This window comes from Aquarana catesbeiana, linkage group LG04 (assembly GCF_042186555.1).
Source record: "Aquarana catesbeiana isolate 2022-GZ linkage group LG04, ASM4218655v1, whole genome shotgun sequence".
Lineage (NCBI taxonomy): Eukaryota > Metazoa > Chordata > Amphibia > Anura > Ranidae > Aquarana > Aquarana catesbeiana.
In genome coordinates, this window is record NC_133327.1 from 214,552,346 (window position 1) to 214,577,198 (window position 24,853).

Here is a 24,853-nt window from a genome sequence, read left to right on the forward strand (position 1 = left end):
ACGTACGTGACACCGTCATTCCTAAGTGATGTAAACAACACAGCCGCGCATGCGCACTGCGGTCGCACTACACAGAAGGCGTATAATGAAAAATAGCATCATACGGCCGCACATGCATATGATTATGAAAACTGAAAAAATGAACATATACATTCAAGAAGGCTGATAAGATGAACATATATTAATCAAAAAGATATAAAAAACAGAAAAATTTTAAAATAAATAAATAAAAGAGTAGGACAATGAGAATAGAAATAAAAAATATATGCAAACATCGCCCCCTAGTGTTAATACATATGAATAAAATTTAACTATTATTAATAAAACAATTTATATCCCAGTCGACATTCATGCCGAAAGGCGTATAACATTTTAAATCATATATCCAACGAGTTTCGAGTTTGGAAATTTCCTGTTTGGACGAACTACCACGCCAGTGTGGGTTGAACCTATCAATAGCCACAAAGGTGGTCCCCTTAGGATTCTGATCATGACACTCCAAGTAATGTCGGGAAACAGTGTGTTTCGGAAATCCCTTCTTTATATTTGTGATATGCTCATTTACCCTAATGTGCATGGCCCGTGTCGTGCGGCCGACATATTGATTTGCCCTTGTGGCTTGCAATAAGTATACCACGTTTAGTGAGGTACAAGTGATAAAGGTGTTAATGTCAAAAATTCTACCCGTGGCATGAGATTTAAATTGACATATTTTCCTACTCTTATCATTATTGATAGCACAAACATTACAACAGCGGCAAGGGTGATAGCCTTTAGATTTTTGAAAAAATTACACTTTATTAGGGGCATCCAAAATATTGGGTGCTACTTGGAGTTTAAGGGGGGAACTCCTCTAAATATAACCTGTGGCCGATCTGGGAGCACTGGACCCAAAAATGTATCATTTTTAAGAACTCCCCAATGTTTAGTTAAAATTTTCTTGATGTCAAAATGTTGTTGGGAATAAGTAGTGATCATTGAGAAATTGTAATCAATCTCACTTGGTGAGGGTTTTTTTCTTATTCTGTAGAATGGAGGCTCGATCCATACTCCCCACTTCATTAATAACTGTGTTCAAATCATTGGGTGAGTACCCTTTCTCAATGAACCTTTCTTTCAGAGAAGAAGTCTTCCTTAAGAGTACAATTCCGCTGCAAACGGAGGAATTGGCTCCTGGGCACTGATTTAAGCCATGAAGGGTGATGGCAGCTACCCTGTCCAATTTACCCATTCCTATCAGTACTCCTAAAGAAAGTGGACATATTAAATGCGCCATCTTTGACCTGTATGGTTAGATCCAAAAGATTAATTTTACTGGTACTGCTCTTGAACTGTAACACAATCCCCAGTGAATTATCATTAAGTTAATGCATGAAGGTAGTAAGTGACAGCATATTGCCATCCTACAGGAGGAGGATGTCGTCTATATATCTACCCCAGAAGATCAGTTCCGATCGTCTGTTGGAATAGACGACATCCTCCTCCCATTTGTAGTGTAGTGATACCTTGTCATTAATACATACATTAGTATAGAGTAGGAACAGCTCAGATAGTTTCAGTGAAGTGTAGTGAGACCGTGTCACTAATCTTGACATTAGTGTATAGCTAGAGTAGGGACAGTTCAGATAGCGTCAGTGTAGTGACAGTTGAAACTGTCTATTTGATTGCGTTACTGCCAGTTTAATGCCATTTATTTCTGTGTGCGTTACTGCCAGTTTAATGCCATTTACTTGTGTGTGCGTTACTGCCAGTTTAATGCCATATAGTTTTGTGTGCATTACTGCCAGTTTAACGCCATATAGTTCTGTGTGCATTACTGTCAGTTTAACGCCATATGGTTTATGTGCGTTACTGCCAGCTTAACACCATATAGTTTTGTGTGCGTTGCTGCTAGTTTAACGCCATATAGTTCTGTGTGCGTTACTGCCAGTTTAATGCCATATAGTTATGTGTGCGTTACTGCAATTTTAATGCCATTTACTTCTGTGTGCGTTACTGCCAGTTTAACTCCAAATAGTTCTGTGCGCGTTAGTTAGTGCCAATTTAACGCCATATAGTTTGTGTGAGTTAATGCCAGTTTAACGCCATATAGTTCTGTGTGTGTTACTGCCAGTTTAATGCCATATAGTTTTGTGTGTGTTACTGCCAGTTTAACGCCATATAGTTCTGTGTGCGTTACTGCCAGTTTAATGCCTTATAGTTCTGTGTGCGTTACTGCCAGTTTAACGCCATATAGTCTTGTGTGTTACTGCAAGTTCAACCTCATTTACTTCTGTGTGCATACTGCAAGTTTAGTGCCATATAGTTCTGTGCGTCACTGTACATTTGGCACATTATATTGCAGTATATTATAATGTATCCGTGGAGTGTGTCTGTGTAGTGTGAGTACTCAAATTAAAGTGCACCAACACCAAGTGCGTCTACGTACAGATTTCAACTTCTTCTTTAAATTTGCTTATAAGCACCGCCCCCTCTGTCACAATAATGTCTGGGAGGACAACAAGGAGAGGCAGATGTTCCCTTGGCACTGTAAGGGGGCCAGCAACAAATGTGTCCACAGGCAAAGTTGGACGTGGTGTTCAGTCCTCAGGCAGGGCATCATTTCCTCTGTTTAGTGAGTTTGCCCGTGCTATCCAGCCACAGCATGCAGAGGAGGTGGTGGCTGGCACTGGGGAGCTACAGTTCATTGAGGGAACTATGAATGCCAACATGTACTGTGACATACTGAAGCAGAGCTTGGTCCCCTCCCTTCGGAGACTGGGCCACAGGGCAGTATTCCAACAAGATAATGACCCCAAAGATGACCACTGCCTTGCTAAAGAAGCTGAGGGTAAAGTTGATGGATTGGCTGAGCATGTCTCCAGACCTAAACCCTATTGAGCATCTGTGGGGCATCCTCAAATGGAAGGTGAAGGAGCACAAGGTCTCCAACATCCACCAGCTCCATGATGTCATCATGGAGGAGTGGAAGAGGACTCCAGAGGAAAACCTGTGAAGCTCTGATGAACGCCATGCCCAAGGGTGGTGGCGACACAAAATATTGACACTTTGGGAAATTTGGACATTTTCACTTAGGGCTATACCGTGTACTCACTTTTGTTGCCAGCGGTTTAGACATTAATGGCTGTGTGTTGAGTTATTTTGAGGGGACAGCAAATTTACACTCTTATACAAGATGTACACTCACTACTTTACAATGTAGCAAAGTGTAATTTCTTCAGTGTTGTCACATGAAAAGATATAATAAAATATTCACAAAAATGTGAGGGGTGTACTCACTTTTGTGAGATACTGTATAACGAGCCTCAGTTGTATATTGAGGGCTCAACTGAACAGGTGACAAAAACATGTTCCTCCATTAATGGGCAATGGCTGTTTAAGCAATTTAGATACAATTATGAAGAGAGCTGAAGGCTGGCCATACATTATACACTTTTCTTTTGTAATTTTCCCCTTAGATTTTCCAAAATCATACAATATGAGGTCAAAATATTTGTATGCAATCAGGCAGGCCCTTGCACTACATAGCTGATAGTAAACCTAAAGGAAATTGAGTAAGAAAATTGTATGTATGGCCAGATTAAGACTGAGACTGGATCAAATCTATGGAGCATAAAGTGGTGTGTTACAAAAGAACATCACAAAAATAAATAAAAGTGAGGCATACGAGAGATGGACAGGCTGTATTGAAATACTCTGCAGAGAAGGGATTGAACTTCTATCAGTAAACAGGGCGGTGGAGGGAATGTGAGGGGATGTGCAGGAGTGTGTGAACAGTAACAGCATTAGGGAGTGACTGATGTGATAATAAATAAAGAGGACATTTTTGGGAGGAATTTTCTGCATAGAAATGGGGATGGATACGGTGTATCATAAAAGCTTGGTTGGGAAACAATACATTGGAAAAGTTGAATGGATGGAGTAAAGGGTAATGAGAGTGATACAATGGCAGTGTTTTGAGACCTGACAGGGAGAGGAGTGATGGGGCATCAAAAAGTGAAGATAGATGAAGGTAGCTGTCAGAGAGTGATATCATGGAGCTGGGAAGTGTCTGCAATGATTATTAAACTCTATCTGGACTTGAGTGTTGCGGGTGGGGGGCAGCAAAAGGAGGGGTTACTGGAGCAGCTGTGCAATAGTGGTGTTACAAATGCAGGCATAGAGTGAAGTCAGATTGCAGAACTGGTGTGTATGCTGGAAGGTATTCTATTAAAGCTGAGCTGGGGGCCAAAATGGTAGCTGGGTTATGCTTGTAGGTGTAGGGGAACTGAAAGTGCTGGTGGTGTAACAACTCATTTACTGAATGCTGATAGGGAGAGATAAGATGGTCAACAGGAAGTAGGAAGAGGAGAATGCTGAATTCAGCTCCCAGGGGTGGTGAAAGTGAACTGGGAAGGGTGCGCAGGAATACTTTAACATTTACCAGTTAGCAGTATAAGGCAGAAAATGTAAGTATTGAAACAGCTCTGTTATTATGGTAGCAGGACTGCCAGGGTGAGGTAGTGATGTCATGCAATGTTCACAAATATTGCCTTGACAGGCCAGAGCTTTGACAAAGATAGCAATGAGCCAGTAAATTCACTGAAAAGCCGGCATTGCTAGAAGAGATCTGGCAAGTTCTCAAGTATGCTCACAGGACCCTTTTTCTCAAGATGACAGACAAACTACTTAACATGCACCTTCCAGTTGGGCAAACTAACAATACCTGTATCTGAGGGGCGTGGCTTGATGGTGGAGCGAGCGGCCGCATAGACACACCGCTCCGGCTCCTAACTGCCATCCTACAGGCATCCTGTGTCCTATCCTTTCACCGAAGGTCTCTAATTGCTCCCCACGGCTGTGGGCATCTGACAGGCTGGCAACTATGGTGAAATATGGGCCGGCTTGGGCCTCATCCATGTCGGACCGGCTGGCGGGCTTTCGGAGGCAAGATGGCGCCGGGACACAGGCTCCTCAGACAGACACGCTGCAGACATGCTCTCCTGCTGACCGGAGCTCTGCTAGTGGGGTGAGTGCCTCTACTCCAGCTATATTTCAGTCACAAATAGATCCCCAGCAACTCCGTAACCCCTATTCAGCGCAGGACTCTCAACATTTTGCTGATAATGACTCAGAGGAAGCTTCTCCCTCTGCTGAGCCTGGCTGAATGATCGCTACGGACCCACTGACAGAAGAAGAAATAACAGACAGCAGGCCCTTTGACTCCTTGATGCCTTCCATCTTGTAATAGCACTACAATCCCTTATTTACAACGTGCTTGACCCATATTGGATGGTTGTTTACCTTTAATACTTGCACTATAAGTCCCAAGATAACATTTGATTTTTCTCCTTTTATATTTTTTTTCTTTCCCTTTGAATGATCTACTGTTTTTTCTCTACCACGTAGAAGGACCACCTATTCTCTAAACCTCTACACATTTACAGAGATGAACATCCTGGACCGGGACACATACAATTTTTTTCCTTTTTTCGGTTGGGAGCCACACCGGACTCCACAGTACCCCCTCACCGATTAGTGGCGTCGCCACGGAATAGTTGAACCCTCGAGAATGTCCCCCTTTTTTTGCTTAGGGGGTAAGAGGGACTTCGTCAGGTTTAGGGATCCAAGGCTTGCTAAGTTGGGGAAGGCTGAGCGGGGTGGGGGATACGGGTTTTCAAGCAATGTTCTGCTTGGGTTCATTTTTTTCCCTTTTTTTTGTTTTTCTGTTTTTTTCTTTTTTCAAACAAAAAAATTTTTTCTTTTTTAATTGCTGCTCAGAGCAGCTTATTTGTATTCTCTACCTTATCGATCAATGGTGTATATCTCTGTAAAAGTTATTTGCAATGCAATATGGATGTGATTGAGTGGGGGTGGACTGGCACGACCTGTGAGGTATTAGGGATGAAAGTATTTACATATATATGTGATTATGGTATAGAATCTGTTTTAAAATGCTCACTGAAAATAGTGTCATGGAACACTAGAGGCATGAATGCACCTCAAAAAAGGTCTCTGGTCTTTTCAGTCCTCAAAAAATACAGTCCCCACATCATTTGTCTTCAGGAGACTCACCTGACTGACACTAGGGTAAGGGCCCTCAAGTGTCCATGGCTGGCTCAATGTTACCATGCCACCCATACAAATTACTCTAGGGGAGTTTCTATTTTATTAGCTAAATCCCTTCCAGCTGAAATTATACAAGTTAAGACAGACCCAAATGGGAGATTTGTTATACTCTCCTTACAAATTTCCCATGTGACACTCACTCTGGTAAACATTTACATTCCTCCCCCATTTTTGGTGGAAATGCTATCCAAACTGTCACTTCACTTGTTGAATAGACCCCCAGGGCCTTTACTTTATATGGGTGATTTTAATGCAGTACTGGATCCAGCCATGGACCGCTTGGGTGGTGGGGGTAGATCCTTTCCCTCCCTTCTGGATTGGATACAGGTTCATGTCACTCGGACTCTTTTCGCACCATGTCTAGGATCGATATGGTCTTTGCCCCTACGGACACCCTTCCCCTTGTCTCTGAGGTTACATATTTGCCCAGAGGGGTTTCAGATCATGGTCCTCTCTCTGTGGACCTCGACATCCTTCCAGGCTCAGGTCCGGCCATTTGGCGACTAAATTCTTACTGGCTTATACAAAAACGACTACTACACACTACACAGAAAGCATTTGAACACGGTAACAAAGCTGGACGTCTCCTGGCATATCTTACACGACCAGAATGACCTCCTGTATCTATTCCACGTATCCAGACCATACAGGGCCAACTTAGTGATGTTCCTGGAGATATTATGGAAGCTTTTCTTAACTTTTACAAAGACCTTTATACCTCCAGGACTGAATACACTGAAACTCAGCTGGACGACTACCTCGCTGACATATCCCTCCCCTCCCTGTCTTCTGAGAGGAGGGATGAGTTGGAGGCGCCCATATCGGTGGAAGAGATTGCTGCAGCCATCTCACAAATGCCAGCCCATAAAACCCCCGGGTTGGATGGTTACCCCACCGAATGATACACACAGTTTAGGGAATTACTATGCCCACATTTATTGCGTACATATAATAAAGCTTTAGACACTGGGGTCCTTCCTCCCACTATGCGTGAGGCCTTGATCGTACTTCTGCTGAAACCTAGAAAGGATCCACTTAAATGTGAATCATACCGACCAATATCCCTTATAAATGTGGACATTAAGATACTGGCTAAAGTGCTTGCAAATCGTTTAAATAAGGTAGTCACCACCCTGGTTAACAGTGACCAGGGGTCTTCATACCAGGAAGATCCACTAGAATGAATATTCATAGATTATTTCACAATTTGCAATATCCACATGATTGCCCCCCAACGCGGGCCATAGTATCCTTAGATACTTGCAAAGCATTTGACAGTGTGTAATGGCCTTATCTATTTCGGGTGTTGCAGTTGTATGGTTTTGGCCCACGTGTGGTGGCATGGATAAGACTCCTTTATGCCTCCCCCCAGGCTAAGGTTTGAGTTAACTCCTCGGTCACTCCCCATTACAAGAGGTACAAGGCAGGGTTGCCCGCTGTCCCCGCTCCTATTCGCCCTAGCCATGGAGCCCCTAGCGGCACGTATTCGCTCCTCTTCATCTATTAAAGGACTTCCTATTGCCACTATAGAAGAGCGAATTTCGCTCTATGCGGACGATACACTGGTGTATTTGGCAGATACTAACGGGTCACTTCAGTCCTTGCTAGCCGAAATTAATATATTCGGAGATTTCTCCGGTTTCCGGGTGAACTGGGATAAATCAAGTCTTTTCCCCTTGGATACAGCAACGATTCCCCAGATTCATCCAGATTCTAAACTACAAGTGGTGTCCTCTTTCCGATACCTCGGGGTCCTGGTACAATCGCCCTTATGCACTTACGTTACTAATAATTTAGATCCTCTATTGAATCGTTTACAGGAGCAAACTAAACAATGGATGGATCTGCCCCTTGACCCTATGGGAAGAGCAAATCTCCTCAAAATGGTCTACCTCCCGAAATTGCTATATGTTCTGGCTAATTCCCCATGTGCAATCCCTAAATCTATTTTTAAACGTATTGACATGATATGTGTGACGTTCCTGTGGAAGGGGGGATCCCCCAGAGTTGCACTTGAGACACTAAGGCTGCCGTCTCACATGGCCGGCCTGGCATTTCCAAATTTCTTTCTTTATTACTTAGCGTCACAACTGGTGCATACACATGACTAGTTACATCCAGCCCTGACAAATGCATGTACTACCACTGAAGGTGCCATTGCGACTTCCATGGAAACTCTCCACAATATTATTTATAGGGGCAGAGTCCCAAATAGACCAGGTACTTCCATGCTGGCAACTACACTCTCAATCTTTCAACACATAGTCAAAAAAATTTCTCGACATACTTGGTCAGCATCCCCGAACAATCCTCTGTGGTTTAACCCCACTTTACAGGAACTAAACTCCTTACCCGACACTAAACATTGGTACTCTAAAGGGATTAAGTATTTATGCCATCTATACAATGACCAAGGCTTTAAAACTTTTCAACAACTGAGACTTGACTTTGACTTACCAAGCTCCTACCTGTTCCACTATTACCAGCTTAGACATGCTATCCGAGCTCAGTTTGGCTCCCTAAATGATGAGACAATGGTCGTGCCAGGATAAAAAGACTGAGTGAGTAACCTCTACACATTTCACCCCCCCCAAAGCCTACAATGGTGAGTGCAATATTCAGCTAGCTTTCAGGGGGATAGTATACTGATATCCTCCATCCTTGCTTGGGGAATTCTCGGTTGGAGTCAGGTGCGCTGGCATTTTTCAGAGAAGATTATAGTACCTGAAATCAAGTTGGGACTGGTGGCCAGCTAGGATGTACAGTTATTCCAGACGGAGTACAGACTGGAACCTTTGCTAGAATTCTTTGAGAACTCCTGGGATTTGAATCAAAAAATATATCCCAGGTAAGAAAATCAGAAACCCCATCCTGGTGGCATTCCAGTAGCTCAAATAGAACATACGTTGATGTACACTAAGAACTTGCTTGTGCGCCAAGTGCAGGAAGTAATTCAATAACATGCACATTTATTATAGATGTTCAATGATGACCTTTATTCTATTCTACATAGGTTATGGTCACGCTCCAATATGTAAGAATATCGATTCACTTGTTTTTAACTTGGTTAGTAATTGTACACCCCAAAGAGGATTAGTATTTTCTACAGATTCCACACAAAATAGGGATTGAAATACTTATTCAAAGGTATTACTATGGGGGTATGGGCCCCTGGTACAAGCAATCATGCCAGAGCACAAAAATACCAAGGTTACAATGGACTCAACAGACCACCTGAAAACTAGAAATCACTGATGTGAAAAGTAAAACAGCAAAAAATTGAAAAAAAGTTGTTTCAGCCAAAAAAGCAATGCATATTTTTATTTCACATATAACATATTATTTGGCTCCTTTGGGAGATGTCTGTTTGATGTCGGCCAAATATTGACTCCTTTAGTGATGATGGCATGATACAGGACATCTGTGACTTTGATCTAACGGGGGCATCTGGTATGTGTATGATCCTCAATGTACCTAAGTGGATGCTGCAGTGACTACTAGCTGGAGACCTAGAATGACACAGAACAAGAGATATGTTGACAGCACACTGAGGATCTCAGAATAAATGTCCACAAGTTTTATTAAACAATCACATCACAGCATTAATCATAGATGTATCTGAGCCATGCGGGACCCTGCATGGCTTAGAAACATTACTGGTTTACACTGTGATGTGATTGTTTATTAAAACTGTTAGATTTTTTTAGAGATCCTTGGTGTTTTTTAGAGATCCTTGGTGTGCTGTTGACATATCACCTGTTTGTCTTGGTATGCCGGTGTTTCGATGCTATGCCAGTATCGAACATAGTGCCCTCCATCGAAAAGTGCCCACGCATGAACAGTATGGAAGGCCACTCCAGTTGATTTTCCGATCAGCTGGCGTGACATCACCATAGCGCATGCACACATCGCAGGAGGCATTTTTCAAAGGGAGATACAATTTGAGGGGCAAAATTGAAAGCTATGCAAACAGCGAAGGGAGACCATAGTATCACATTGTGCTTTGATGTTGTGGAGCGGGTTTACAGTGTCCTCACTCAAGGTTGGCTTTTGTCTGTGTTGCAGGGCGGCTTTGGTGTGCTGAACAGCGGGTTTTGGCTGTGTCTAAGGGTGGGTTGCAACATAGACAAAACCCACCCTGCAACACAGCCACAACCCGTTCCTCAACAGCGAGGCACAGCTACGGAGTGAGCTTGACATACATATGCCATAAAGCGGACCTTCACCCTATTCCACAAGTTTCTTCCACTCCACTCCTCTTGCCATCCTGCAAAAGTATAGCACTGTTTTTTTTTTTTCTTGTTTACCTCATTTTTTGCAAAAATATATGGCCCTGCCTCCACATGCACGTCATTCGCCTTAGGCCAATGATGCAAACACTGCCCGCTGTGCCTTCCAGGATATGCACGTCACATATCCCAGGAGGAATAGACTTTCATTCAAAGAAAGAAGGAGGGGGCAAGCCTATCAGCTTATTATTGAGAGGCCCACCTGTTGAACCCGGAAGAGCCGGCGGGGCTCTTGATGTCAGAGAGATCATAGCTGTGCGGGACAAAGCGGTGACAGGGCATGAAAGGATCTCAGCGAGATAACGCTGAATCCACTGGATGGGTGAGTATCTGAAATTTGCCGATACAGTACCACCTTCAGGTAAGGGAGGCTAAAACAAAAAAAAAGGGGGGGTTGGCCAGAGGTCCGCTTTAAGGAAGTCCAGATGTTGGTGTATTTAGAACTTTACAAAGTTACTGTATATGTAGCACTTACCCTCAAATGAGCCACTGGATGTATAGGGTCCCCTGTTCCTGTGCCCACAACTCTGAAAATAGCACCTCACATATGGACACACCTGGCTGGGTGGGGAGTTTTTATTATAGGTATCTGTACATAATATATATATACCCAAAAGACTTGAGGTGCATAGACACCAGGAATGACACAGCAACGTGTTAATCAATAGCAAAAGTATATTGAAAGAGGGTAACTAAAGCAGAACTATACTGTAATTAGGGATATATGACACACCTCTGACACACACCTGGCTGAGTGTACAAACGTACAATACCACAGAAACCCATTGAAAGTAATACTTAGTGTTATATCAAAGAAGCAGGCACCAAACCAAATAGTAAAAATGTATTTGATGTATTATGACCCAATATGATGATTAACAAACCAAGCTTGAAATAGATTGACAACGGCAATAACATTAATTAGCATATGGGATGGAAAGTAAAGATTAGGTATAAGATGGTATCTAATGTCCAGATTAGATAAACAGCAACAATGCCACCCAAAATGCAGCAGCAAGCAGCAAAAAGATTGGATCTGCCAAACTGCGAGAACAAATAATGCTTTAGAAGAGCGGGCAAAACCATTGGTATCACATCCCTTTACACAAATATAGAAATGTACACATGAAAAACGTGACTTTAAAGTGGTCAAGTATAAAAACACATCATTATAAAAAAGTTTAAAGTTAACTGAATCATTCAAACCTGGGTGTACTGTAGCTTTTAAGGTATATACTGTATTCATTTGGTTTTATGTTGTAGGAGAACTGCATCAATATCTCCTCTTTGTTGTGCAGGTACATGTTAGAGGGTGGAGAATTTAATTGTGGACAAATAAAAACTATGGTACAGGTCCGCATGTCCACTAATGGGAGTTTTTAATTTTTTGCAATGAGGGAAGTATGGTCACAAATTTGCTTAAAAAAAGGCTGTTTCATTTTGCCAATATAGAACACATCACAAACACAATTCATCAAATACTACACTCCAGGGGTTTAACAGGTTACATCGTGTTTACACTTCCATAAACGGCCACTGGGAAGAATTACATCCTGACCTTTTAAAAAGAATGACCAATAATTGCATTTCCAACATGGGAAAGTACCTGTGACCTCTTTCTTTATTTTGCCATCTCAGGAATAATGGCTTTTGGCCAGGTGATCCCTCAATAAACTAGATCCATGAAACAATATTGTCAGCTGTCAATAAATACCACTATTATTTAAAAATGTTGCATATTTGTTTATGATGTTTAGGAAACCCAGTTATTATGCATGTAGTTTGAGAGGGCCTCCTAGATTTGGTATGAAAGACCAGGAAAAATCTATTCTGTCCCTTAGTTCTATGGGTTTTTTTAATATAGATCTGCTGCATCCCCTGTCTTGCAAGTACATTTTTAAGACCTTGGCGTCTCTTTCAAAATCCATATAATCAGTACAATTAGGTCAAATGCATAAATATTGACTGTAGGAAATGCTTCTAAAAAGTTACTCAAGGTGTCAGCTAGATGCGTGCAATATAGTATTTCCCACTGTGGGTTTCCTATACAGCGCAGAGACCAATTTACCCTCAGCATTTATATAGGTTTCAACATCCAGAAAGGCAATTCGATGTTGGTGACAATCCATAGTGAAACCTAAATTAAATGAATTTTGTGTAATATAGTCCACAAAATCGGTCAAGCTCTTCCCTGGTCCCTCCCCATATCATCAATAGATTGTCAATATATCGATACCATGTGATGACATGGTTGAGGCCGATGTCTAAGTCTTCTGGAGAAAACAGATTACACTTCCAGTCCCCCATCCCAGATACAGGTTGCAATATGCGGGAGCTCATCTGGTCCCCATTGCCACACCCTGCACCTAGAGGAAGTGAGAGTGCTTAAACATAAAAATGTTCCTTGTCAGTATGAAATAATATGAAATGAAAAAGTTGCGCAACAAAAGTGTTATATTTTCAAGCTGATTGACCTCACTCTGAGAGGTATTCCATTACAACTTGTAAACCCTTCTCATGAGGGATACAATTTTACAGGGCTTCTACATCTATGGCAACCAGCTAGGCAACAAACTGCAGGAACTATACTGCCAGTGGGCACTAATGGTACTTATGCTAGGCCTAAACTGACTGGATAGGCACAATTCTTGTTTAAATAACCAAGAAAGGTAGTAAAGGGGTCCAGGGGGATGTACTGGGAGAATATTGAAATGCACAGTCCTTAAAGTTGTTTTTCTACCAGCTGTCATTGAGGCCCTTGGAAGTGTTGGTGCACTTGATGATTGTCTTTTTAACCTGCATGCAGTCAAGTAGTAAGAAGTGCTGGGAAACGTTAGCAAGAGTTGCCATGGATGCAGTCCAGATGTGCTGGCAGTGCAGTATGACCACAGCTCAGGGTAGTCAAGTGGGTTGATCTCCGCGGTGTCTCCCAGCCTTGAGCTTGAGTCTGCTTGGCTTGGCCTCATGCTGACAGATGGGTGCCTCTTGGCTGTGTTCACATGGATTTCACAGTGCCAAGAGTGTGGGCTCCCAATTGATTCAATTAAGAAACCCCTCCTGGCATCAGCAGTCATTAATGTGGTACTCTTATTTTTCCCATAGCCAGCTCATTGGGGCCCAACTGATATGGTGCAGCATGCAAGGAAGTTTTCCTTTAAGTGGTGATGTCGGCACTGGCATTATATTTCAGGTAACTCTATCCCTTTTTTGTCAAACTGTAATGCAGGTTTGGCCAGCAGCCAAAGTGTACCCCAGTCATTGTCCTCAGTGTCCAGCTTCTTAATTGGGCAGCAGGGTCAACTGGCATTCAGGGGATCCTCTGATGCTCCAATATGGCTGCCACAGTGTCCCTCTTTCACTCAGGTGCAGCAGTATGCTCCTAGCCTCAGTCTCTCTGCAAATTGTCCCCTTTCTTCAGCTTGAGAAAAATTATACTATTCCTCCTACTCTGTGCCTCTGAGAGTTGAAGTTCAAGAACAAAACTGAAGTACAGGCTAAATCTCTTTGGGGACTACATTTCCTACATTCCTCCACATTTCCTCTCAGAGTCTCTAGCAGTCAACATTCTCAGTGCATTGCCTAGTGAATGGAGGGTGGCTATCCATTGGCTTCACTACATTCTGTGACAATAACCTTTCTTGCAGTCGTGGCCAATGTAAGAGTCTCCTCTTCAGCACAGAAAGTCTCCTGCTAGAGCTGTAAACTGGGTTACATAGTTTTTGTTACGCTTTATTATATTATGTTGTGTCTTAGAATGACACTACAGGTTTACAGGAGAATTTTAATTCTTTGTACTATGATCTTTTAAAATGTTATATGTGCAAAAAAAATGTGTATGCCTTTTTTGGACAAAGCAGCTTCACGTTTTATTTTTCACTTTTCATAATTATGATTTCTAGTTTTGAGGTGGTTGTTGAGCCCATAATCTGGGTATTTTTGTGTTCTGGCATACAGAATTGCCCAGTTACCAGTGATGGTTTACATGAGATGGTCAACCTGACTGACCCTCCTCAATGGCCCATTGTTTAAATTTCTTTTTTAGGCAAAATGAAAGTATACAAAGAGCTACTAATGCTATTTGGCAAATACATACAATATTAACCTAAAATCAGAATGAGTGGTTGTTAATCCACTCATTAATGAGCTATTTGTGATTTCCTGCATTCAGGGCTGATGCAAGGATTTTTGACACCCTAGGCGAAAACCTCATTTTGCAGCCCCCCCAGATCTACCCCTGACTCCACCTCCTTTGCCCTGCCCATGTATACCCTACCTTTTTAACCACTAGTCGCCCAGCCACCACAGTTATACTGCGGCAGGTTGGCTCGGCTGGGCAAAGCACCGCAGCTGTACGTCACTCCTTTAAGACGCACCAGCAGGCATGCGTGCGCCACCGGAGGCACGTGTCCCAGTAGCCCATGCACATGACCGCTGGGCACCCGTGATCGCATGTGACCGGGCGAGAACTGGGATTGTGTGTGTAAACACATAAATCCAGGTTCTCTCAGGGGAGAGGAGAGAGATCATGTGTTCATACTAAGTATGAACACTGATCTCTCTCCTCCCCTAGTCAGTCCCATCCCCCTACAGTTAGAACACACTGAGGGAACACAGTTAACCCCTTGATCACCCCCTAGTGTTAACCCCTTCCCTGCCAATGACATTTATACAGTAATCAATGGCTATTTTTAGCTCTGATCGCTGTATAAATGCCAATGGCCCCAAAATAGTGTCAGACGTGTCTGATCTGATCGCCGCAAAATTGCAGTCCCGATAAAAATTGCAGATCGCCACCATTACTAGTAAAAAAAAAAAAAAATAATAAAAATTACATAAATCTATCCCCTATTTTGTAGACACTATAAATTTTGCGCAAACCAATCAATATATGCTTATTGCTATTTTTTTACCAAAAATATGTAGAAGAATACATATTGGCCTAAACTGAGGAAAACATTTGTTTTTTGTTTTTTAAATTGGGATATTTATTATAGCAAAAACTACAAAATACTGTATTTTTTTTTCAAAATGTTGATTTTTTTGTTTATAGCGCAAAAAATAAAAACCGCAGAGGTGATAAAATACCACCAAAAGAAAGCTCTATTTGTGGGGAAAAAATTACATACATTTCGTTTGGGTAAAAGATCGCACGACCACGCATTTGTCAGTTAAAGTGACACAGTGCCGAATCGCAAAAAATGGCCTTGTCAGGAAGGGGGCAAATCCTTCCGGGGCTGAAATGGTTAATGACTGCTACTATCTTGCATGCAACACTTTGCTAGACCCATCAAGCAGCCTCACCATTGTCCATCAAATGCACCCTCATCAGTGCCCATCAAATGCAGCTTATCAGTGCCTATCAAATGCAGCCTATTAGTGCCCATCAATGCAGGCTCACCAGTGTCTACCAAATGCAGCCTCACCAGTGCCCATCAAATGCAGCTTATCAGTACCCATCAATGCAGCCTCACCAGTGCCGATCAATGCAGCCACATCCATGTCAATCAATGCAGCCTCATCAGTGCCGATCAATGCAGCCTCACCAGTGCCTATCAAATGCAGCCTCACCAGTGCCCATCAAATGCAGCCTCACCAGTGCCCATCAAATGCAGCCTCACCAGTGCCCATCAATGCAGCCTCACCAGTGCCTATCAAATGCAGCCTACCAGGAAGGGGGTACATCCAGGCCATGTGCTTGGTACACAGACACGCATCAGTGTGATTGACAGATCAGTCTATAAAAAATATATATAGTAATACAATGTCAGTGACAGTGTTTCACTCACCGGGTCTGGGGCTCTGATCTGCATCTGATGATGTGACCCTGTCAGTGCAAGGAACAATTTCAAACCCTGCCTCTATGGGGCAGTGGACAGTGTCAGTAGGGCAGTGGATGGTGTCAGTGTTTTTTTTATTTGTATGTTTTTATTTTTTTACAATTTAATTGTATTTTTTTTCACAATGATTTTTTTTTGGGGGGGGCAGTGGAAAGTGTCAGTAGGGCAGGGGAGGGTGGTGTCAGTAGTTTTTTTATCTTATTTTATGTTGGTCAGATATCAGAGATCTAAATAGACCCCCTGACATCACCCCTTTGAGACAGAGAAAGGGACTGAGGACACAGATTCTCCAGTCCCTTTCTCAGCAGCCTCAGCATTGAAGATGAATGGAGAGGAGACAGAGGTTCATCTCCATTCATAAACTGAAGCAGAGTAATCACAGACATATTTACCAGACCCTTCCTCCGCTCTCCCTCCTGACAGATCTCCCCAGCAGCTGGCGGGAGAGGAGAGGAGGGAAGTCGGCTGCAAGGTGATGAGGGGGGCAGAGGAGGAGCATGACATGGGGGCCGGATGAGGAAGACAAGGAGGGGAGCCAGAGAAAGAGGACATGGGGGCCAGAGGAGGAGGAAATGGAGGGGGCCAGAGAAGGACACAGGGGCCAGAGGAGGAGGATACAAAGGGAGGGCCAGAGAAGGAGGTCTTGGGGGTAGGAGGAGGAAGATGACACGGAGGAAGGGCCAGAGAAGGAGGACATGGGGGCCGGAGATGGAGGACAGTCAGGGATGATTGGTGTGGTGGGAGGGACAGCTGCAAGCACTGATCTCCCTGTAAGGCATTTCAGCTGACAGCCGCTGGAGGTAGAGGATGAGAAGTGACTATCAGCTGAAATGCCATACAGGGAGATCAGTGCTTGCAGCTATCCCTGCCGCCGCACCAATTGTCCCTGACTGTGAACCAGGGGATTATCCATATGTGCAGTGTGGGTCACAGTGCCCCCCCCCCCGCCCTCCCTGCACACATGGATACACCACTGACTCAGAGACTGGTGAGATAGACAGTAAGTCACTGATCATAGAGGCGCACAAGGGATGTTGTTTGCTTCCATTACAGCATCAAGACACAGCCCTCTGCCCCACTGTGCCTCTGACACTATGGATGGATGGAGCGGCTGCCTGCAGAGAGTTAGTTGCATGCTGCAGAGCCAGACGGTAAGGACACCAGCGTTCAGGCGCCCTAGGCGGCAGTTCGCTCTAGGCGACTACATAGTTTGCCTAGTGGTAGCACTGGCACTGCCTGCATTCACAAACATTCACAACTTCTGTGAGGGACAGTAGGGGAGTGCTTTCTATAACCTGTACTGTGTACCTTACACTCTGCCTTTACTATCATCAATCACATTTACATTTGCACAGCAGGTTGGTATCTGACTAAGAACCATAAGTAACTTTTTCTGTCATTTTTTCATTAGGCTTTCTTAATGTGTCAGGCAGCAAGGATGGTGTTCTAGCATCAATAACAGATAAAAGGTAGAAAGGTGGTATAGTACATAAATATTTCGACTGAAAGCTAAAGTACTCAGCAGGTAGGCTGTGCTCCCTGTATGCTTCCCAAAGTCTAATTTTCAATTTTGACCGGTGTGTACTTTTAATTCATAGTTGCCTAAGCTGGCAGAAGCACACAGTTCTGATCATACCTCTGTTGATATTTAGAGAAGTTCTTCATTTATATACAGGACTCTATTTTAGGAGGATTGTCACTCTGAAATTGTTCTTTCTCCCTGATGCTGAACACTTTGTGTTCAAAATACCTCAACGCAAGCTACTTCTTTCCTTACCAGACATGAGTCATTGAAGATTGTATATTGTATTTATCTCTATGGGATTTGGGATGGCATTGGCTGACACTTTGACCCATAAGATACAACTATATGACTTGAGATGTACATGTGAGCCATGCGGTTTCTCTTTTGCCAGTATAGTCTAGCTTGTTTTTATGTATCCTTTAAGACATTTGTCATCAGAGAAAATGTGTTGAAAGCCAAACCTAACCTCCTTTTGAAAATACTAGTTACCCTGCTGTCATGGGATTCTTTATATTCTAAATGACTGATTCTGAACAAATATATAGTAAGTAAAATTAAAATGTTTGATCTGCAAGCTTGTTGTGGGTCAGTGATAAAGAAAATATTGGAGTCAGAGAGTCAGGCTGACAGCCAGGTAATTAGCATTTTAGGCAATCTATTCTGGTTTACTTTACTATTGGACTGCAAGAATTTTTTTTTATAGTTTACGTAACAAGGTATAAAAAGGAACTTGGCCAACTTCCTGGAGAATCCATGATTTACTTCACTTTACTGTTCATGGATTGCTTCAATTATGTTTTTGAGCATAGCACAGATTATCTTAATCTTCGCACCAGACATAGTGAGACATATATAAAGTGGAACTTTAAAAGTGAACTTTTACTTATCTTCTTCCTTTCCCACTACTCTTATGGGGTGTACACACGGTCGGACTTTTCGGCTACAAAAGTCCGACAGCCCCTCCGACAAGCTACAAAAGTCCGACGGATTTGTACATGATGACGTACACCGGACTAAAATAAGGAAGTTGATAGCCAGTAGCCAATAGCTGCCCTAGCGTGGGTTTTTGTCCGTCAGACTAGCATACAGACGAGCGGATTTCTGGGTCCGGCGGAGTTACAACGTAAAGATTTGAAGCAAGTTCCAAATCTAAAATCCGTCAGATTTGCGACTGGAAAAGTCAGCTCAAAGTCTGGGGAAGCCCACACTCGATCGGATTGTCCGCCGGATTTGGTCCGTCAGCGTCCATCGGACTTTTGTAACCGAAAAGTCCGACCGTGTGTACGCCCCATTATAGTATTGTTGTTTTTGTTTTTCTGGGAGCAGGTACCTTTTTCCCACAGCCAAGATGGCAGAACCAGGTATCCAAAGTTTGACGAAAACCCAGCCCAGGTGAAGACAGCACTGGACTCCTGGGCTGGAAAGTGTCTATTTCTTAAAACTCAGCAGCCACAGCATTTGTAGCTGCTTACTTTCAATAAAAAAATGAGTGTAGTTCCTCTTTAATACAGGAGTTGAGAAGATTCATTCATTGTTTTTTACATGACTGGATAATTGAAGTGAATCTTTACACAATATATAATGAGTAAATATTCTTAACTGCTTTAGTAAATCTTCCTCACTATGTATCTATTTATGTATTTAAAAGATGGATGTAGTTGTCAGCCACTAGAAGTAGCATACTGATTTAACTGTATGACAGAGCTGGTTTTGTAACGCTTTCCTTTGCCCATGCAGGGCAAATTGAAAGGGTCATCTAACTTCCCTCATCAAAATAACATATGTCCACCTTTTCATAGCTCCACTGATGTTTTATTTGGCCATTGGGAGCAAATTGAAAGACCCATTATGTTCAAACATGAGTGAGCATATGACTTACTCCCCTTGTTCCCTGTAGTGCCTTGTGCTTGACACTCACATATGGACAGGGTAGAAGTCTATAGCCCTGCTTAAATGCTAGCATGTTTAATTGGAGATTGCACAGGGCTTTCTTTTCCTGATTTTGGAAGCCAAGCAGACAACTAAGGAGAGAGGAAAAGTGAGTATTTGCTGCTAGGGGAAGGGCGAGTAGTTATATGATCCTTTATTATGTCATTCATGAGAAAAGAAAATTGTCACTTATTTAGATGTCTGCATATGGATGTTTGAGTGACCACTGTGGAAAAGAAATATGTTGCTTAGGTGTCAGCTTCCAGGAAAAGGCAGAAGGTTGGCCATTATTGTACTGGAATAGAAACTATGCTACAAGGCAGAAGGAAATATCACATTTGTGTAAGACTTCCTGGGTTGTATATTGACACTATACAGCCTAAGCAGTCATGTAGAAGAATAAGAGAAAAATAAATAGAAATATTACAGGTCATATTTAGACACCACAAAAGTTATGATGATGACAAGAGACTAAAGTCTAAAAAATTCTGTTGTCATGGATTTATTTGACATAAATAATTTAGAGAGTCAAATACATTACATAAACAAAATAATTTTAAAACACAGAAGGCAATGCAATCTGATATTACATATTATAAGAACCTGGGCATTGCATACACACTCCCTTCCAGTAATCTAAAACACACACTATCCAATGATATATTGTTGCAGTTCTATCTCTTACTATTGTTGATATGATTACATAATCTCTAGCTGAATGGATAACAGTTGAGCATTCTATAATACATTTACACCTTCAATTCTAATAAGATTACATCACCATGAAAAATATAATCTCTGTAGCTGAACAGAAGACAACTGATAATATCCTGCACATTTTCCACTGTTAATTTGTTACAGTCACTGGGCAACAATGTTTCTTTGTGGGATTTTATTATATTTATGCTTAGATGCAGTTTATTTTGCATAACCCGACTGCCATCTTTTAGCCATTGTATTTGTAAAAACCTGATTTATTTGCAGCTGTATTGTCGGTCATATTTTCTGCAACTCGGTAATATTCAATTTCTTTGCAATAATTAGGTGATGGTTTAACATCTTTCCTGCTAGCAGTTTTTATTTGGATGTGTTATTACAATGTTTATTACAATAAACTACAAAGCTTAACATGGGTATTTAGTGCTTTTCATTTTGATAATATTTCCCACAGGATATACATCATTGCCAAATATCTTCTTTTTGCAAATGTGTGCGCTCTTTGCACTTTGTGTTGGTAATTCTGGGGAGAAGAATGACCTATAAAACAAGCATTTAACTGCCATGGCATGGTTTATTATATTATTATGAACATGCTGATATATTTTACATATCATGCTGAATTATTTTCTAGTTTTCCACCATCAGTTTTGCATTCGGGACAGATCATCATGCAGCATCATTTCAATATAACAGCATTTTTACACATGGATTATTCAAATCAATTTAAATTGGTAGTGTTCAGCTAATGCCCCAGGATAACATGGGGTCTTCAATGCCATATTGACAACCCTTGTGATAAAGATTAGGGGAAAAAAAGCCAAACTACAGCACCACTTAACTGGACATGTTATATGCTTTTATTTCTGACATAAATCATATAGTCTGTAGTAAGCAGGGTACTAGTGCTACTGAAGAAGATGCCACTTACTTGAAGTTATGCCATTAGACATTCAAGCTTCTTACTAACAGTACTGTTTCCTTTCATATTTTTCTGTCCCAGACAATTGTTTTCAGAGGCGGCTCTAGGCTTTGTGAGGCCTTAGGCAAAACTTAGACATGAGGCCCCACTCATACCCATAATGGGAAAAATAATTAAAGCGATAAAAAATAACGGTGTGCCCCCCCCCACAGCCCTGGCTACTTTCCTCCTCTGCTCTCCAGCTGACTGCTGTGGGGGGATCTTCAGGATGGAGGCTGGGAAAAGGGGCTGGTAAATTTAATTTTACCAGCCCCTACCTTTTCCAAAAGAACACAGTGAGTGATTGGAACTGATCACTCACTGTGTTCATTCATAGCATACTATGCTTTAGTTTATGAATTAACAGGAGCCTCTGTCTCCTCTTCTTTCATCTGCAGTGCAGCTGACGCTATAGAGAAAGGAACTGGGAAATGTGTTTCCTTATTTCCTTTCTCTGTCTCAAAAGTGAGACTTCAGGTGTCTGTTTAGACCCCTGATATCCCACCAAAGAAACCAAAAACTCTCACCAAGAAACATAAAAAAATAAATAAAAAGATTGTAAAAAAAATAAAAAATAAAACTGTAAAGAAATATAAAAAAAAAAAACAGACTCAAATTTCTATTTAAACTAAAAAGCCGTGCCCAATAGGTAGCATAATTTATCCACACTCACTGTTTTTTCTGTATGGCACGGGTCACTCCCTGGTAGGGCCCACTACTGTACAATGGTGGTAAATTTGAGTAGGAGAGGGGTGTGGAGTGTATATAGGTGGGTAATATGTACATGAGAGGGGTGTGGAGTGTATATAGGTGGGTAGTATGTACATGAGAGGGGTGTGGAGTGTATATAGGTGGGTAGTATGTACATGAGAGGGGTGCGGAGTGTATGGTGATTAGTATGTACATGAGAGGGGTGCGGAGTGTATGGTGGGTAGTATGTACATGAGAGGGGTGTGGAGTGTATGTAGGTGGGTAGTATGTACATGAGAGGGGTGTGGAGTGTATATAGGTAGGTAATATGTACATGAGAGAGGTGTGGAGTGTATATAGGTGGGTAGTATGTACATGAGAGGGGTGCGGAGTGTATGGTGGGTAGTGTGTACATGAAAGCGGTGCGGAGTGTATGGTGGGTAGTATGTACATGAGAGGGGTGTGGAGTGTATGGTGGGTAGTATGTACATGAGAGGGGTGCGGAGTGTATGGAGGTGGGTAGTATGTACATGAGAGGGGTGCAGAGTGTATGGAGGGTAGTATGTACATGAGAGGGGTGTGGAGTGTATGGTGGGTAGTATGTACATGAGAGGGGTGTGGAGTGTATGGTGGGTAGTATGTACATGAGAGGGGTGCGGAGTGTATTGTGGGTGGTATGTACATGAGAGGGGTGTGGAGTGTATGGTGGGTGGTATGTACATGAGAGGGGTGCGGAGTGTATGGTGGGTGGTATGTACATGAGAGGGGTGCAGAGTGTATGGAGGGTAGTATGTACATGAGAGGGGTGTGGAGTGTATGTAGGTGGGTAGTATGTACATGAGAGGGGTGTGGAGTGTATATAGGTGGGTAGTATGTACATGAGAGGGGTGTGGAGTGCATATAGGTGGGTAATATGTACATGAGAGGGGTGTGGAGTGTATATAGTTGGGTAGTATGTACATGAGAGGGGTGTGGAGTGTATATAGGTGGGTAGTATGTACATGAGAGGGGTGCGGAGTGTATGGTGGGTAGTGTGTACATGAAAGGGGTGCGGAGTGTATGCTGGGTAGTATGTACATGAGAGGGGTGCGGAGTGTATATAGGTGGGTAATATGTACATGAGAGGGGTGCGGAGTGTATGGTGGGTAGTATGTACATGAGAGGGGTGCAGAGTGTATATAGGTGGGTAATATGTACATGAGAGGGGTGCGGAGTGTATGGTGGGTAGTATGTACATGAGAGGGGTGCGGAGTGTATGGTGGGTAGTATGTACATGAGAGGGGTGCAGAGTGTATGGTGGGTAGTATGTACATGAGATGGGTGCAGAGTGTATGGTGGGTAGTATGTACATGAGAGGGGTGCGGAGTGTATGGTGGGTAGTATGTACATGAGATGGGTGCAGAGTGTATGGTGGGTAGTATGTACACGAGAGGGGTGCGGAGTGTATGGTGGGTGGTATGTACATGAGAGGGGTGTGGAGTGTATGGTGGGTGGTATGTTCATGAGAGGGGTGCAGAGTGTATGGTGGGTAGTGTGTACATGAGAGGGGTGCGGAGTGTATGGAGAGTAGTATGTACATGAGAGGGGTGCGGAGTGTATGGTGGGTAGTATGTACATGAGAGGGGTGCGGAGTGTATGGAGGGTAGTATGTACATGAGAGGGGTGCGGAGTGTATGGAGGGTAGTATGTACATGAGAGGGGTGAGGAGTGTATGGTGGGTAGTATGTACATGAGAGGGGTGAGGAGTGTATGGTGGGTAGTATGTACATGAGAGGGGTGCGGAGTGTATGGAGGGTAGTATGTACATGAGAGGGGTGCGGAGTGTATGGTGGGTAGTGTGTACATGAGAGGGGTGCAGAGTGTATGGTGGGTAGTGTGTACATGAGAGGGGTGCAGAGTGTATGGTGGGGGGTAGTATCAAATACACCATTGATGCATTAGTGACCAGTGGCAGTTATTGAACCCCTTTGTGCTGCATTAGTGGCAACAGTATCAGTGTTTTGTTTATGAACCCTTTCATACTGCACCATATAGGGGTTAATTAACACTGATACTGTTGCCACTAATGCAGCACAAAGGGGTTAATTAACTTCCACTGGTCACTAATGTATAGTAATGCTGCATTAACCCCCCCCCCCCATGCTGCATATTACAAATACATCTTTAAACTTACTTGCACTTTTGCATGGGGCTTCACTGGCTCCTCACAGGTCTTTGAAGCAAGCAGCACTCTCCTTTGCATTTTCATCCCGCCTCCCGGCCTGTGAATGACATCACGCCGGGCACCGCGGGCGGGACTAGGAAGCTCCTGTTGGGCGGAGATCATTCCGCCTGACAGGGAAGGGAAGTTAATGCGTCGGTTGGACGGATAGCATACTCGCACCGCGCTGCTGCAGATTTAACACAGTGCAGCGGCAGCCGGCGGGTGTCACAGCTGTCTGCAGCGGTGCAGAGCAAGTGCCATTTTTGCGAGGCCCCCCCTGCCTAGTCCGCCCCTACCTCCTGGCGGGTTCAGCAGTGGCTGACAGCTCCGCCTCCTCTACAATTCGTCTGATAGCAGCGGCGGCCCTGTTTACTTAACGCTTTACCATCCCGCCCCGCTCACCCTGCCAGCTTGGGGACACTGGCCGGGGACATTTCCTCCCATTCTTCCACTCGCACATCAGGCAAATAAGGCGGCCGCGAGGCCCCTTGGAGAGCGGGGCCTTAGGCGACCGCCTTATTTGCCTAATTAGAGAGCCGCCTCTGATTGTTTTCATTGTTTTTCACTTAGTTGGGAGAAATAGGAAGTGATAGA

The 24,853-nt window shown here is 43.1% G+C and overlaps 1 long non-coding RNA gene across 1 annotated transcript; it reads left to right on the forward strand.

Annotated features, from left to right (window-relative positions):
• The first annotated feature begins 21,320 nt into the window (after window positions 1–21,320).
• Window positions 21,321–22,265, forward strand: LOC141141463 (uncharacterized). The gene is made up of 2 exons (XR_012244091.1): window positions 21,321–22,176; window positions 22,218–22,265. It is a non-coding gene; the product is annotated as an uncharacterized lncRNA (long non-coding RNA).
• The last annotated feature ends 2,588 nt before the right edge of the window (window positions 22,266–24,853 follow it).